General features: G+C 35.0%; 1 pseudogene; it reads right to left on the bottom strand.

The window, feature by feature from the left end:
* Positions 1-282: 282 nt before the first annotated feature.
* On the bottom strand, positions 283-15704 carry LOC132677433 (protein FRG1 pseudogene; annotated as a pseudogene).
* Between the last annotated feature and the right edge of the window lie 2827 nt (positions 15705-18531).

Here is an 18531-nt window from a genome sequence, read left to right as displayed (position 1 = left end):
ACATCTACTCTAAGAGTCGAAATTCTCACAAAATAGATCTTAACTACCCTTACTGAAGAACCCTCCATGGCGGGGAAGAAAGAAAGAAAACATGTAAAGTTTTTAACTCTGAATTTTATTTAGGGTAACTTAAAAAAATTGGTGGCCCAACTAATAAAATAAGGATGCATATAAATAAGTGTTTGCATTTAATTTTATATGTTATATATATTTTGCAAAAACACTTCATTCCACTGACTATTCAGAAAAAAAAATAGGAGAAGTCAGAGACACAAATTCTGGTCATTTGCTGTATCTATCAGCTTTCAATTTTGCTCTCCTGTCCAGAAGTGTTTGATGCAAAAACCCATCTCTCCAGGCCTTTTTGAGAATTTCACTGTCGTCTTTACTTAAGTTTGTGGGCTTGGAAGCTCTGAAATTTCTTTACATAATTGATTGCACACTGCTTAACATTTCTTTTGTCTTCTTCTGAAATATCATCCTTTTTCTTAATTTCTCTTTCAGCCCAGGATCTAATCTTTATCATTTCTTTTTCTCCTGCTGTTTTACTTTTTTTTTTTTTCTATATTGCCTGCTTCATTGCATCTGAGCAGCTATTTGAGGCCAATAAAGCCATTTTCTCCTCTTGAAAGACTAGTTCCCCTTGTTCTCTTGGTCTAGTTGCTCCAAACACCCCACAATAAGTCCATCTGCTTTGAAAATACCAAGGTATTTTCCATAGCCAGATTTCAGCACAATTCTGGAATCAGGCAATTAAACAGGTGTAAAGTGCTCTGGGGTACTAGGGCCCTCCTCATCTTCTTTATGTGGAGCTCCCAGTGTAAGAAGTCCATTGTCAAGTGCATGTATGTAGGTTCCTTTATCCATTTCAATTGCTATGGTTCCTGGTATTTCACCAAAGGTTGTTACTGTCCACCAGATTATAAGATGAAGTTGTTTCTTCATCCTCTCTCTTCTTCTGTTTACTCTTTTTCTTCTTACTCTTAGCCTCGGTCCTTGAACATGAGTCTGGTGGACTTCACATAGGGGTATTCAGCCTTGGTTCTAGTGATACTCTATGAAAAGGTGGGGGATGACTAAGGGCAAAATACCTCCCCTGGAGTAGAAACTGATGAAGGAGGTCCCAAAATGAAGTAAGAGCACAGACTCCCTGAAAGTGCATGCAACAGCAGGAATGGCGTGTCCCTCCTGGGTCCCTGGTGTTTTTCGCCCTGCATTTAATTATATTTTTAAATTCTCTTTATTTTTCAAACTTTCTTTCCAAATTTACTTTTCTTTAATAAGACCCTGTCTCAAAGACAATATTTTGTTAGTAATATTTAAGTTATTAAAGATTGGAGGTTGCTAAACCAGAATTGCCATTACTGTTATGGACCATGTGTATAATATTTCTAACTTAGATAACCCAAATAAAGACCAATATAACCCATATCCAGTGCCATCCTTTATCTGTTAGGAATAACCAAGGAAAGAAGGAAGCCCTGATAAATCATGACACGACTCATGATTAGAGGAGACCCCTCCCAGAACATACCTTAAAATTTATTTAGTGTGATGGACGTATTTTTATTTGCCGGATAAATGAGAAATTGACAGTTGGTGAAGTGTGTGTGTGTGTGTGTGTGTGTTTGTGTGTGTGGTTTAGTGTTATAAAAGTTGTACTTAGAAATGGGAAACTCCCATGTAATGCTAGAAAATAATGTATTTAGAAATTTAGGATCTTGGGATTTATTTAACTTAAGATGGATAGTATCTAGTGCCTGTAACTTAACATCATTTCTATTTTACACACTCTGCTGGAAGACCACAATTTAAGTAGCCTACAGTTTTTCACTAGAAGCAAGTTGTATTTCCCCACCTGAACATATGTGCAAGTTTCTCTTAGGAGTAACCTAGAAATAAGATAGTTGACTAATGGAAATTGGAGCCTTCAACATTATTAGGTAATCCCAAATCAGATTCCAAAGTACAGCAATTTAGTGTCCAAAGCCTCATACAAATTTCCCTTTTATTGCTATAAGACTGTTTTACATTGGTCAATATGATAGGCATGAAATAGTATATGGCTTTCTAGGAAAATTGCAATTCTCTACTTACTGCTGAGATTGAGTATTTTTCATATATGTATAAACCATTTCAGTTTTTATATAATTTCTCTTTTTACATGATTTTCTAATTTTTTCTGTTGGATTGACTTCTAATGAGTTGTCATTTTTAAAATTTATTGTATTATAATTAAACGATCATTTTAAGTAATATATGTTAAAAATTATCTTCTTGCAGTGTATAATTTGTCCTTCTACTTTGAATCTGCAAGTTTTTTTTCTGAGATTTTCAGTGGATCCAAATTTATTGTTTTTATTACTTTTTGTGTTTCCTATTTTTTCTTTTTACAGTGTCCTTTTTTTGATCTCAGGTCATAAGACATTTTTCTGTATTTAAAAAAAAATTGGAGCTTTGTTTTTCCCTTAGGTTTCGAATTCATCTACAGTTTATTTTTATATGTGAGATGAATCTGAGGCCTTAGAAGTGCTGGTAGGTCATTTTTGCAGGACAAGTTACCACAAATGTAGCAGCTCAAGACAACCACCTCTTGCACACTTCTGTAGGTGAGATATGGGCGTTACTGGGGGTTCTACCTAGTGTCTCACAAGTTTGAGATCCAAGTGTTACTGGAATAGCCTTTTATTGGAGTCTTGGGGAAAGAATCTACCTTCAGGCTCCTTCACTTCATTTGGCAGAATTCAGTTCAGGCTGTTGTAGGACTAGGTTTTGATTTTCTTGTTGGATGTCAACTGGGATCATTCTTAGCTTCTAGAATCCTCTCATGTCCTTTCTAAAAACCTTCTCCATCTTTGAACCAGCAATGAAATCTCTCTCCCTCCCTCTCTGCCTCTCTCTCTCTCTTTCTCATAATATCCTTTTTGCATTTGGATCTCTCTGATTTCCTCTTGTATTATCATCCTGAGAAAACACTGATTTATTTATTTTTTAATTTACTTTGTAAAATTTACATCCAAGTTATTTAGCATATAGTGCAACAAAACACTGTTTTTATTTTTATTTTTTTTAATCTTTGTTTATTTTTGTTTTTGAGATGGGGTGGGGTAGAGACAGAATCCGAAGCAGGCTCCAGGCTCTGAGCTGTCAGCACAGAGCCTGATGCAGGGCTCAAACCCACAAACTGTGACATCATGACCTGAGCTGAAGTCAGATACTCAATCGACTGAACCACCCAGGCACCCTGGAAACACTGTTTTTAAAGGACTCACCTCATTAGGCTTGGTTCACCTGGATAATCTACTGATAATATGGTCAATTGATTAGTAACTGTAATTACATCTGCAAAATATCTTTTATCATGTAGTGTATCCTAGTTATGGATGTAATAACAGAGGGTGGGGATCATTGGGTCATCTTAGAATTCTGCTTCCCACAGAAGTGTACTGTGGGATGTGTTTGCTATGCAATTATTTTACATTTTCTTCATGGCTTTGTTTGAATCTTCCCCTTAAAGAGCTGAGAGAGAGAAAGAGGCTCTGACCGAGTGCCTCCGAAAATCATTTAATATATATTAAAATAATCATTATAAAGTCTATATTTGAACTTTATAATACAGTCAGGGATACAATGCAATATTTGTGTTTACACAGTTTTTACCCCAGTTAAGAAAATGTCCTAACTATACATGTCTATTTTTAATGTATTTAACTTGATAATTGGCAAAGAATTATAAGATGTGTATTCTATCCTTCTGTTGAAGGCACTTAGATCACTTTTCATGTATATACATGCCATATTGAATTTGAGGCAGTAACTCAATTATGACCATGTTGATAGGATGGGAAAAGGAACAGATGTATGTGTGCATTTGGCATTTTCAGAAATTAAAGTTCTGCAGGAAGCATTAACTTTTTCTCATTTTTAATTTTAAGGAATGCAGCCAAGTGGATTTTTGTAATGGACTCACGTACCTTCTGGAGCTCCTTAAATTATTGTTTTGGTTTCACATAAAGTGAACATTGTGCGCAAGAGTGCCCTTGGGAGAATTGCCCTGACCACATAGCCATGATTTAATAGAAATAATGGAAATCCATGATTTAATAGAAATAATGGAAATAAGTGAGCTGCATTTTACTTTCCAATTGAATTATGTGGCTTTTCAATCGAAAGATAGGGATGGATACAGATAAAGGTAGATACAGATATAGATCTTCTTTCTTTGTTCTCAAGGCCACTCTTTCTACTGAGCTGGGTCCTAGAGATCAACAAGTCAACATAATCATCTCAGTTGTAAAATCAGTGAAACCTATGAAGATAAAATAACTTACTTGCCTAAAATTGCATTGACCTGAGTCTCAAATCTAGGCTGTGTGTCTCAGTTCATCCAGTCATTCAATTTTGTAACTATAGCTATATAGCACAGATTATTTGAGGGTTATAAATCATGTGCTAAGTTCTAGGACACTGAATGGGTGAATATTTGGGGCCAAAAAATGTCACGTTAAGAAAAATCATCCACTTGTTGAAACCTGATTTCTTTTTTATATAAATAGAAAGTCTGTGTCTAAGTTGTATTTCTTACTTCATTTTAGGTTTTCTTTAGACATTGAATCCAAGTTCAGCGAAATTTCAGTGGAATATGACAATGACACAACTATACCTTTTGCATTTTAGACTATTCATAAATTTTATATTTTTATATCTCTGACATTTCAAGCTATGGGATGATATATATAATGTATAATATATAATGTGTAATATATAAATTATACATTATTATGTATATATGTATATATATATAATGTATATGTATATATATATAATGTATAATATATAAATTCATAAAATCACTGCAAACAAATATAATCCAATCTGTGTTGGAAAAAGAATTTGTCTTTTATTCCGAAGCACCTGGGTGGCTTGCTTTCTTCGGTTTCCCTGGAAGACGATGTTGTCGCCTTTTGGGGGTATTGCAGCAACCTTTACTCCCTAACTTCATCTATCATGCGAATTCCCCACCCTAAGAGTCCCCTCATCTTTACAAACTTGTCCTTTAAATAAGGTCATAAATCAGGTTTCTCATTACTTTTTCTGCTGCTTCAGTCAGCACTAGAAGGAGCATTTTGGCTTAACGGTATTGGAAAGCCACTAAAAATACCACGCTGGTGCTTGTTAACATATACTTAGTCCCACTTGGAGCCAGGGCTAAATTACTACCCAATTAATATGGGACAGACAAGGAGGGGCTGAGGGATGGAGAGATTCAAGAGCTGCTGTAACCCCATCCACCAGTTATCGATTTGTCCTGCTAGAACAGTTTAATGGAGAATTGCACACTCACCACACTTAATTTGACAGTGGTGTAAAAAGTAGGTTAGAAGCCTTCACGTCGCCCCCGAGCTGAAGAAGTAGAACTGAGAATGGAAAGACTGTTGAAAGGAAAAGATGAGCAAGTCTTGATGATTCAATAGATAAGAGGAATCAGGGAGACAGAAAAGCAAAGGACAACTATGCTGTTCCATTCTTATGTGACCATCACTAAGAAATGCTGAAACAAAATAGGTTTGGGAGAGAAGAATGTAAGTTTGATTGAAGATAGTATCAGTTAAGAGACCTGATGATGTGAAAGAAAATTATATCAACCCCTGGTCACTTATGGAAAAAATATCAGACACAGGTTCTTGTAAGATGTTGGTGTTTTATAAGCTCTATGATACAAACAAAATTAACTATTAAATAATAATTTTAAAAATGTATAACTGATTACACGAAAATATATTTCATTCAACATCTTAGCAACTAAGGGAAAGATATCAGAAGATTAAAAAAATAGAGAAGTTCCTATATGATTGCCCCCACTCACCCAACTCCAGCCACATAGGCTTCCTTGATGTACCCTGATTATGTCATGGTTACTCTTGTCACAGGGCCTTTGCACTGGCTTTTCCCTGTACTTGGCATTTTCTCCACATGCCTAACACACTCACTACCTTTGAGTCTGTGCCAATGAACCTTGAAGATGTATTCACTATCTTTTTTTAAATTGTAGCCTAACCTGTGCCAATATTGAACCCTCAGTCCTACTCCATTTTAATGTCTTTTGTTTTTTATATAGTACTTGACATCCCCTAACATACAATGTAACTATTATGTTTATTGGTCACTGTCTGCCTCATCTACTAGAAGTCAAACTTTATTCTTAGAGGTTTTTTGTGTTTTGGTCACTGAATATTATTATATATTATATTATATTATATTAATATGTGTATATTATTTATATTATATATTATTTATATTATATATTATATATTATTTATATTATAAATATATAATATATATATTTGTGTTGGCCACTGAATTATACATAGATAATTGAATTATATATATATAATTATATATTATATAATTATAATTATGCTATACTATATTATATAGTATACCATATATAATATATATTTTAATATATATCCTATATTGTGTATAAATATGATTGAATTATTGATAAATATTATTTTACATATAATATATATATTTAGTGAGCAAAACACAAATATATATAATATATTATATATAAATATATATATTTATATATAATATATTATAAATATATATATTTATATATTGTTATATTTGTGTTTTGGTCACTGAATAATCTTATATATATAATACAATATATATATATTGTAATATATAATATATATATTGTGTGTATATATGATATATATATATCATATATATATATATGATTGAATTATTGAGCTGTTGGTTAACTTGACTATCTTCTAGTCGTTTCTCATCAAAAGAAAATTTGCCTCCTGAAGCACTGTTCATATATAAATGCAAGGCATAAAACGTAACTTTAAATTGTCGTCAAAATTATTAAAACTAACCTATACCCAAACTTCTGATATGTGCCAGGCATTCAGTTAAGAGGTTTACAAGTAATACTTCTTCCTCAGATATGTTAGGTATATCACACACTCACTTTTCATTGAGGTACTTGAGGCAGTGAGGGCTTCCACAGCTTCCCTGGGGACATTGGGCAGGACCAGACTTCAAAGCCTGCTCCTAGTCCATGGTGAGTGTCCTAAGATTTCCTTAAAGGAGTATGACACCCATTACCTACAAAGACTCATTTTGGTTTGGTAGCAACATTTGGTCTTACACCGTACCGTGTAAGTCGAACGGTAACTTAATTTTTCTTGAGACATAGACCTAATCCAAAGGCTCTATTCACTTCATTGCTTTGAGTTGTGAGGTATTCTGAGAGCAGTAACTATGGAACATCTCAAATTTTCACCTAGAGCTCAGTACTGATCTTATACCAAGGGAAAATTATTTCTATCACTGTTTGGAAAACTGTGATGCTTTTAAGAAAGCATCCTTTCATTGCTTTAAACATTCACATTTGTTCAATAGATATAGGTATTAAGTGTCTGTCATGTTGTAGGCACTGTGTCACGCACTGAGTTTATGATGGACAAAATGACTATGATCCATATCATCAATGATTGTATGGAAAAAGAGATGTTAGGCAAATAGGCACAAAAAACTAACTTAAAATTATAGGTGTGACAAGCGCGATGAACAGACACATACATGTTACTAGGTGAAAAATATTAAAGAGAGCTAATTTTTAATGCATAACTTTAAAGAACATCTTTAGGGTATTATGATATAGATGATCTTTATGTAGTTAGCAAACTGGTTTAATACCTAAATCCCAAGACAGTATTTCATGTGTGGGTCTCTGGTGTGTGTGTGTGTGTGTGTGTGTGTGTGTGTGTGTGTTCATGTATTTATGTGTGCAAAACTTTACAGTGCTAGGCTCTTGGGCTCAGCCAGTCTTCTCTTTCCTATTAATCATCCCTTTGCTGTGAAACACAAATGTGATAAAGAAACTTCTCTTTCCATATTGACAGAAGTTACAAAATTGGATATAGCATTTTGTATTTTTAGCTAATTATAAATCAATCCCTTTTTATGTAATACTCAAGGTGGTTTTTTGTTTTGTTTTATATTATCCTACTTCATAAGGATTCTATGGGAACATGTACTAGCTTATTTGTAGATCATGATTTTCAGAATGTAATGCAGAGAGATTTTGTGAGATGAAGGTAAACTATTTTTGAGTAATCCACTTTTTAATGTATGTAGGTAAGCAGCATAGTAATTTTCATAGCCATTTAAATTTGTTTCTCTATGTTTCCCTCTACCTCTTTATGCACTACCATCACCATTATTAGTGTTATCCTTTTTTGTCTTCTTTGAAAAATTCATTATTAGACTCGTTAAAATTAGTATAATAATGCAAGGGCAAAAATTAAATCTCCACTGGTCTAAGATTAGAAACTAATATTCATAATATTAAATAAATTTTACATTCTATTTTGATGAGACAAGAAATCACATTACAAAATCTGTCTTCAGGTGAGGAATAGCTTGACATAGAGGGTGAAAAACATCCACGTTTTTGCCATGTATTTTTGCTCTTCTATTTTGATATTAACTTTCTTTTCTTGGTAGCAGAATGCTCAGTGTCTATTTAGATTTCATCATTAGTTTCAAGGGAAAGATTAACATATGGTTGGATCATATATTTAACTCATGTGAAATACGATGCACACTGGGAGGGAAATTAATAATAAAGCCATATTCTAAAAATATAAAATACATTCATTAATTATCTTCTAGTTCCTTGAAAACATTTAAAAATTTTCCAATTTTTTAAAAGCTTTTTCTTTGGAGCTTTTTAAAAGAGCTCTAACATATAACTTATTCACATGACAAAGAAACATTTTTAGTTCTGAAAAATTGATGCAAATAATGTTTGTGGTGCCAAAAAAGTTAATTTTCTCTAAAAATCAGGAAATTTATTTGTTTTTAAATCACAGAAAGTTGAATGATAAAGGAAGTGAGATCTATCCCTTCCTCCCTGAATGATCAACTGCCAATTTCCCCTGTGACTTTAAACATACTTCATTATCATGGAAATGCTTGATTATGTGAGCAATAAAATAATCTTCTCTTAAAAGTTGTTGATTTACTTTGTAAACTAAACCAAGCAAAATAAAATCGGTACTGTTCTTAATCATCTTATAAATGAGTACATTACAATCATATCATGATTTTAGGCAGAATGTAGATGAAAGGTATAGCCATAATTTGGTCATATTTTAATGAATTATTGTAGTCATACACTATTTTAAATTAGAAATAAGTGGGATATTTTCTGAATCTTAAAACATTCATTTTAAATGAATCTTAGTTTTAAATAAAAGTTCTACATTAACTTTTAAAGTTCTACTTTACCCAAATAATTTTTTTTTTAACTCTAAAAATTTATTTTTGTTTCCCATTCTTTATTTTACCTAACTTCAAGAATAGAATTATAAAGCTCAGACAATCCATTCCTGGACCTTTCCAGATCTGCCTCAAGCCAAAATGCATTTATAGCATTTTGAGAAGTTATTTTCTCAGAAAACAATAGGACTATATTTTCAAGGCCAGAGAACTTCAGATAAAGAGTTGAGCTCTGAGCCTCTTGTCTAAAAATACAATACCAAAACTCATATTTATGCAGTTAATCTCATAACCCAAGAAATTCATAGAAAATATGGTATTTTCCATGTGCATAACCTTTTTCTGATCTAGCTATTTATAAGTGAATTTTTTGGAATGAGATTTAAAAATTTTTTTTTAACATTTATTCATTTTTGAGAGTGAGAAAGACAGAGAATGAATGGGGGGGGGGGGGGTGGCAGAGAGAGGGAGACACAGAATCCGAAGCAGGCTCCATGCTCTGAGCTGTCAGGACAGAGCCTGACGCACGGCTCGAACTCGTAGACCCCGAAATCATGACCTGAGCTGAAGTCCAACGCTCAGCCGACTGAGCCAGTCCCTGGAATGAGATGTTTTTAAGGTTTGTGCAGTATAGTTAAATGAAATTCTTGTTTAACTTAGAAACATCTTTTCTAAATGTCTTTGTACATGGATAATTTTAAACAAAAACATATAATTCATGACAGAATTTATAAGAAATAGCAGAGGGAGGGAGGGAGGGAGAGAGAAAGAAAGGAAAGAAAGAAAGAAAGAAAGAAAGAAAGAAAGAAAGAAAGAAAGAATGAATCACAAGAAGGTTCCATGCTGTCAGCACAGAGCCTGATGTGGGGCTCAGTCCCGGCAAACTGTGATATGGTAACTTGAGTCAAAATCAAAAGTGAGACAAAATGGAGCCACCAGGTGCCCCCAAAACAAATGATTTTAGAACAATGTTAGAAAGATAGCTTACTACCTTACTGCTGATACTAAGTGAAGTCCTTTCCACCAAACTTGTTTTTAAAAATGTATTAGAATTATCCAGAATATGGCAAGTTGTTGCATGGAAGAAAGGGTAGGTTTCGTAAGCAGTAGAAATTATACACAGAGGTTATACATTATGCCTCATAAAAATGATTTTCCTTACTTTAGAGAGGGGGAGAGAAATAGAAAAACTAAGTGCAAAAAAAACAAGCAAACATACATTAGATCTATGAGTACATTTATTTCCCAGTTCTAGGCATGACTTCAGCTCCGTGAGGACAACTAAGTTTTGACATGAGGTGAAACACATGTGTCTTATTTTGAGTCCCTCTGGAATATCGTATTAAAAAGACTTTAGTGATGGTGGTTTTATTTAGGAGTAAATCCCAGAAAGATGTGCAGAGTAGAGAAAGCAGGAGAAGGTGACAGGAAAGTATGAAAAATCAATAAAGGGTCATTGAGGAGTGGGTATAATGCTGTGGGCAGTAGGGGCTTAATGTTACTGGGGTCCTCTAAGAAACCATGTGGAATAAGTTTCAAAATCGTCTTTCTGGGTACCCCTCCCATGAATGGGGTGGAAAGCTGATAACACCGGCCGCTGCTGTCCTCACAAGAAGGAAAAGCTGGATAAACTACAAGAGCATACGTTTTCATAAATTTTCTTCAGGTTATTGAAGAGAAGAGTTTGCAGGGCAAGCAAGTAGCCTGAACTCTTTGGAAAAACCAGCTCCTCCAAAGAGAAATGGAATACAAACCCTGGGTCACCTTGGCATAACATGAGCAAAATGGACACCAAGCACCACATGAGTGGATAAAAATAATTGAGCTACAATACTTAAAAATGTGCTGAACATTGAGCGTGCGCTAGGGGGAGTGTCTATGGCCCCTCTGAGCTTCAGACACAAAGGGAGTTAGGATGCATTTACAGACTTTCTTCAGAGACCTCTACTGGCTACGAAGGTGATTAGGGGTGAGGCACATACTGAATAAAGCCTCCATGAGTGGTACAGAACTGAAGGATAAAAGTTGCTGCCATCGAAGGAAGAAAAAATGGTCCACAAGGACAATTTTTTTGTTCTGCAGAACAAGCATCTTAAGCTACTGGAGAAGGGCGGCAATCTTTGTGAGCACCTGTGAGCATCCTGTGTGGCTAGTGGAGAGGAACTAAAGACAAAACAAAAAGGAAAAAAAATCTTTACAACAGGCCAATGGTGGGAAAATGTAGAGATTCCCTACTTCTGAAGAAAAGACAAGAAATCCTCTTCCACAAAATAGCTGCCAAAAAAGGTAGAGTTTGGCCTCCATAGGAGTAAGAGTAGTATCACCACGAAAGACATCTCTGAGACCCCAACCTAGACTCCCCTGGCACCTGACTCCACTGGCATGGCAGCAAACACTGAGTAATAAGCAGCCACACACTGCCATTGGGAGAGGGACACATACATAGAGCTTCCCTCTTAGGCACCAGTCACCAGGAAGTTTGAAACTTAAACATGGAACAGCAGCATTGAAGAAAACCCCTACAGCAACCAAGCCAACATCCTAACCACAGGTAATGCAAGAAACAAATGGAAGTGGATGAGTAGAAGTTACCCAGATTAACAACACATATCAAAACCAGCCCAACTCTGGAAGAGGTTGATTCAACTAACTCCAGCTAAAACTAAAAATCTAGCACAGGAACATGTATGTCCATTTTCAGAGGTAAATGCTATATAACTCAGTGTTCCTGTTTTCGCATGATGACCATGATTTGATAAAAAAATTTGAGGCAAACACAAAATCACAACGTCAAGAGACAGAACAATAAACATATACTCAACTGAAGAACCAGATGTTGATACTGTCAGATAAGGGTGTTAAAATAACAATGCTTACCATGTAAAGGCATCGAGTGCACAGGATGGACATCCTTTACCAATAACAGGAGCAAGATGGAAAGCAGAGGAAAGAGTCAATGGAAACAGTAACAACAATAACAGGTAGAAAGACAAAAAAGGTTTTGGCAGGCTTGTCAGTAGCTATAAGACATCCTAGGAAATGACACAAAATGAGAAAAGAACTAATAGTAGCAACAGTCAACCCCAGAACATCCAAAAGCTGTTGGACAATATCAAACGTCCTTACATGTCTGCGATTGGACTCCTACTTGAACTTGGAGGGTATTACACTAAGTGAAATAAGCCAGACAAATATGTGGAATTTAAAATCGTTGAACTTCTGGAAGCACCGAGAGGAATGGGGCTGCCAGGACTTTGGGTGATGAAGAAAATGGGGAGATGTTTATTTAATGGGAGAAAGTTTCAGTTATGAAAGATGAATAGGTCTGGAAGTCTGACATACAGCATGCTGACTCCAGTTAACAATACTGTATTGTATACTTGAAATTTGCTAAAAGGGTAGATCTGAAGTGCTCTCACCATAAAAAAAAAGTTATGTGAGGTGATAAAAATACTAGGTAGCTTTATTGGGGGGATCATTTTATAGTGTCTACATATACTCAAACATCAAGTGTACATATTAAGTATACACAATTTCTATTTGTCATTTATACCTCAATAAAGCCGAAAACATTTTGAAGTTAGAAGAAAAAAATTATATAGAGAAGAATAGGGATTAGAATTACAATGGTTTCTTCTTTTCAGAAGCCATGGAAGCCAAAAGACAATGGAATTACATCTTAAAATTCCTGGGGAAAAAATAGTTCAACCCAGAATTCCATACCCCAAAAATAGCAACTCTCAGGAATGAAGGCAAAATGAAGTCCTTGTTGAAGAATTCTTGTGGAGACGTGTCTGAGAACATCCCAAAAAATCACAGATGCATTTGTCTTTTGATAGTCTAAGACTGAAAAGATCAAGCAAATTTATTTTATTCTGAATACTGGGTACCACAGTGAGAGAGAAGCACAACAAATAAAGCAAGGGGGGAAAATTAAATGAAGCTTTTAAATTTGAACTGAAATTGGAGTTATTGGTATGAACTCATGGTGTTGAGTATTGATGAAGAGATAGGTAAGTATAGATGTCTTGTATGTACAAATGTGTATTTCCTAGCTCTGTTTGTTGAGAAGGTTAGAAGCAGTTGTATTCAACAACATTGAGCACATCCAGTCGCCAAATACTTGTTTCTAAACACTATTGTTTTAGATAAAATTCACCAGGGCTCTTCAGTGAAATACCTTTCATTAGAAATGCCACTGGTTTTAAAAATTGCATTTGTTTTTTGTCCACAGTTGCTTGAAGGATATATGTTTTGATAATTCAATTATTTCTTTATAAATGGACAGATAACAGACATAAACAGAAAGCATTTACAATGAAGAAAGCAATATTAAGTAATAGGTGTCCAATAATTTATTTTGTAAATATATATATGATTAAGCTAGATGTAGCATTTTACCATGTATATGATACATTATATTTTTGTCACAAAATTCTCAGCATATTTTCTTCAAGCAATTTTAAATTACCATACATTATAAAACTCATCTTGTAAAAACAATGACATTAGATGAAATGGATCATTTGAAAATAATATGATATGAACCCTCCAGAGAGAGTGTGTGTGTGTGTGTGTGTGTGTGTGTGTGTGTGTATACAATATATATCATATATATGGTTACAAAATTGTGTAGACTGTTCAATTCCAAAATGAAACGCAAAACGCGCACAACATGCATCTCTTCAGAGCCACCAAATCGAGTAAAACCTTACTCTTTTGAAAATTGATTACCATCCTCCATTTGCACAAGATTATATTGACATGGCTGACTACCATTGATTATCATTGATGGAGTCACCAGAACGCTACCCTTTCAAAAACTGACTAGATTCAAAGGTTTGATTTTGTGTTTAAGTTTAGACCTACATCTAACAATAATTTTTAATCTAAAAATGTTCACACCTAACATTCATGAATGATGAGAATTTAAAAAATATCTTTCTATTCTCACTTGGTTTTGCATAACAAATATATTTTCTAGTAAAACATTTTAACATACTTTTTAGGTCCTATCACTTTGAGCAAGATCACTCACTTATTTCCAACAAAAATGGAGTCAGTGATTCAGGTCTCAGACTTCAAAACAAAAAGTCTTTATTTTACCTGAATTTACATCAATTTCATGAACACATGCTTAGTAAAGATCAGTCATAATGTGATTGTGCCGGAACATGAATTGACCTGACATTCAAAGAATGTGTATTCCTGCTTACGCTACCTTGCACTTAGTGGGTTCCTTGAGTTGCATGGATTCTCAGACTCTTGAATATTAAAAAGGGATTCTTCTACTTTCTAGATATTGTTACTGTGAAAGAATATTACATGATTTTGCCAAAATCAGCTGGGAGTTAGGGTATTAAAGTACGAAACAGGATGAAAGAGGAAATTTGGATACACAGACAGGTTCACATCAGTGGATGGGGTTTCAGAATATACATGAGGAGTCATGAAGTGGTCTGTGTAGTAGGAGGGATGGGTAGTAATGGATAATGTACTATCTATGACTAAAACCACAGGTCTTCTCACAACTGAAGAGTTTGCAATGGATATCTTTCCTAAACCTCTTTTTCTGACAGTGTTCTCAGTAGTGTTGCTAAAGACCTGTCCTTTTGTGCAATGTAACCCTAGCCTTAGTTGACTGATATATAGAAGAAGAAGCATAAGATTGACCCCTGGGTTCTAGTAGTTCCTAAGGGGCTTTCATCATTGACTTTCCTGTAGCTGTCCTGATGTATTTCACTAAGATTACAATGATTTCTCCCTTTTTCTTGGGTTTCTTTCCACCTGGATCAGTTAGCTTTTGCTGCTTACCAAGCACCACAAAACTTAATTGTCTTAAAACATTTTATTATTGCTTAAGAGTCTGTGAGTCAACTAGGCAAGTCTGCTGATGTAACGTTAGGTAGGTGCATGATGTTGGCTGCACTGCCTTGCACATCTTTGTAGTCAGGTACCATACCAGCTAATGCTCAGTTGGACTAGGAAGACTTCAGGTAGGTGCCTTTTCTGTGCACCATATGGTTTATCTACCTTCAGAAAGCTAGTCCAGTCTTGTTCAAATGGCAGCCAGGTAGGTCTCCAGGAGAAGGAAAGGAAGAGAGCAGGACCTTCTGCAGTCTAGGCTTGGAACTTCTACACTATGCCATCTGCCACCATTCTCTTGGCAAAGGAAGTCACAGAGCCAACCCAAATTCAAGGGGTGGAGAAATAAATTCCGTTTCTTGATGCAAAGAACTGCTAAGTCATACTGTAAAGGAGAAGACTGGTGGAGTGCTATGGTCGTTTTTGCAATTTGCCACACTGTCAGCTGCAATCTGACTAGTCTGAACTGATAGAAAATCCACATTTTCTGGAGAATTTTGTCTTACAGCAGAAGAATGTTGAGACTCCTGCATGCCTGAGTAGATGGAGCATCCAAATCTTGATTTCGGCTGAGGTCATGATCCTCATGGTCATGGGATCAACCCCCCGTGTCAGGCTCTGTATTTGAGTGTCAAGCCTGCTTGGGATCCTCCCTCCCTCCTTCCCCTCCTCCCCCCCCCCCTTTCCCTCTCTCTCTTTGCCCATCTGCCCCACTCATGCTGTTTCCAAAACTAAAACAAAAACAGAAGAGTCTTTCATTAGGGGTCAGGCTTACTTAAGAATACTTTTTATACAACAGTGACAATTTACTAATCCCCTGCTTAATTAAATTATTAAATGATGATATACACCTTTGTAGAACTGTTATATCTAGTAGTAACTACAGGAAACTTTTGGCTAAGATCGTTTAATTAAAGTAATATAATTCTTAAATTTGAAATGATGGTATTGCTGGTTAATTGAAGTTTACCAAATTGTTCTGAACTGTGAGAAAGGCAATTTTTGTCCCTCTGTTGTTATCGATATTGAGAGAGCAATATTAAACTTTTTAACAGGTTGTTTAAACCATAATATGCGAGGAAACAAGAACGTTTAAACTTGAGGGTATTAAATCCAGGAAGCACAGATGGACTGAGTAGATGAGGGAATTAAAGAATTATTACATGGTTAGTCAACAGGGGAAGATAACAATGAAGATATCTTCTCCATTATAATGCTTTATCATCATAAAGAAAAGATAAAACCCCAAATGTAATAGATTTGAATCCTGTTTTGATCCATTGAAGTACTGATTCCCATTTTGATGATGGTGATGTAGGTAAGAGTTCAAAGGAAGGTTGAATTTTTTTAATCCTAAAATGACCTTCTATAGTCTTTGTTTGTAACAATGTTAAAATATTACTCTTTGCTATAAAGGATGACTGCAAAATCATACCGATCATCAACAGGAAACACTAATAAGTCCTTACAGGGGACACTTCTTCTTGATGGTTGGGCCAATCTAGAGTCTTTCTGAAATGCATTGTAATCAAGACCTAAGCATTTCTGGGACTTAGACCATCTCCCTCCTCACTGTCAACATTTCTGAAGGTTAGTGTATATCCTGCCTTTTTTTCATATTCTCCTGAGACTCCACGTAAGTTTTAATTGACTGGTAGATGCAAACTAATTTTTTCCTCTTAGCTTCTGGCTGTTGATTTTCAGGATAAGTCGTGAATATTAGTAGCACATCTATGTAATGGAATCTATTTAGCAACATCTCTTCCCAGTGAGTATAAAATATAATTTTAAGCAGGTCTTCATGAAAAATGTTACAGATCAGAAAGAAATTGAATAGCTTGGACACATGGCTGTGACCATATATGAGTTTTTTTAATTTTTATTTTTGAGAGAGAGAGAGAGAGAGAGCATAAGCAAGGGAGGGGCAGAGAGAGACTTTGAGACAGAGGATTTGAAGCAGGCTCTACACTGACAGTAGCAATCCTGATGTGGGGCTAGAACTCACAAACTGCAAGATCATGAGCTGAGACCAAATCCAAGGCTCAACCCCCTGAACCACCCAGGTGCCTCATGGTTATTAAAGAAAAACCTCAAAGGACACCAGGTCTAATCCAGCTTATTTCCCATCTATAACAGGAAGGGGAAACAGTTCAGCCCGTTAGGAAAAACAATTAGGTAAAATGATGCTTATTTTTAAAAATAGTAAGATACAAAACTTGTCTGAATTACCTCATTTCAATGGAATGTAGAATTAGGAAAATGATTATTACTGATGAGAATGTCATATCGTTTCATGACTTAGACTACTAACTCTAACAGCAGACATTATTAATTTAGTTTGAGCCAATTTTTACATATTCAAAATACAACTAGTGTATTACAAAGTGTAGTTAGCATAGAAACATGAATATTGTGATGATTACCCATGAGTTTATATAGTTATTTGCTTAGCACCTGGTACTACATCTTACATTTAGTATGTGCTGAGTTAAAAATGTAGTGCCTTTCAGGGCACCTAGGGTGCTCGGTTGGTTAAGCATCCAACTCTTGATTTCAGTTCAGCTCATGATGAGATGGAACCCCCCCCACCCCCCACTGCCCCATAAGGCTCTTTGCTGACAGCTGAGAGAGCAGAGTCTGCTTGTGATTCTCTCCTCTGTCTGCCCCTCCTTTACTCGTGCTTTCTCTCAAAATAAATAAACATTTAAAAAAGACATAGTGCCTTTCTTTGAATATTGATAGCAAGATTAAGATCCTCAAGAAACTAAATATCTTGGATGCATAGCTATGTTATAAAAAAGCTTCACAAAACACCTGGTATAATCCAGCTCATCCTCTGACCTACAGGAGGAAGAGAAAGTATTTGGATAAATACTGATCCTAAGTTACTTACCTCTGAGTTTTTCTTGATAAGATCGAACAATTATTTCCTGGTTAATCAGTCCTGTAAATTCTAGTTCTGATTGAATAATGTGCAAGGTGAGTTTACTATTCAAATAGAATTTAATAGTTCTTAGGAAAAAAACTTACCCCAAATTTTATGGTTTTCTTGTTTGTTTTTTGGCTATGAAGGAAAGACACATTTTAATAGCTGTATGACCAAGCACATATAATTTCAAAGAGTTAAAAAAAAAGAAAAAGAAAAAACTAGGGGAAAATGTGTTTTTCCCCCATTGAATGTGGAACAGAGGCTGAATAATAAAATAATTATCTATTGTTATACTAAAAAAGAAAATAAGACGTTAAATTATTCATAGTAAATTCATTTTTGAATATTCAAACAAAAAAGCCTTACTTTAAAAATTTTTTTTTTCCAACGTTTTTTATTTTATTTTTGGGACAGAGAGAGACAGAGCATGA

Source organism: Panthera onca, chromosome A2 (genome assembly GCF_046562875.1).
Source record: "Panthera onca isolate mPanOnc1 chromosome A2, mPanOnc1 haplotype 2, whole genome shotgun sequence".
NCBI classification, from domain to species: domain Eukaryota; kingdom Metazoa; phylum Chordata; class Mammalia; order Carnivora; family Felidae; genus Panthera; species Panthera onca.
Note: the sequence above shows the minus strand (reverse complement) of the source record. Positions and strands in the feature narration are given on the sequence as shown.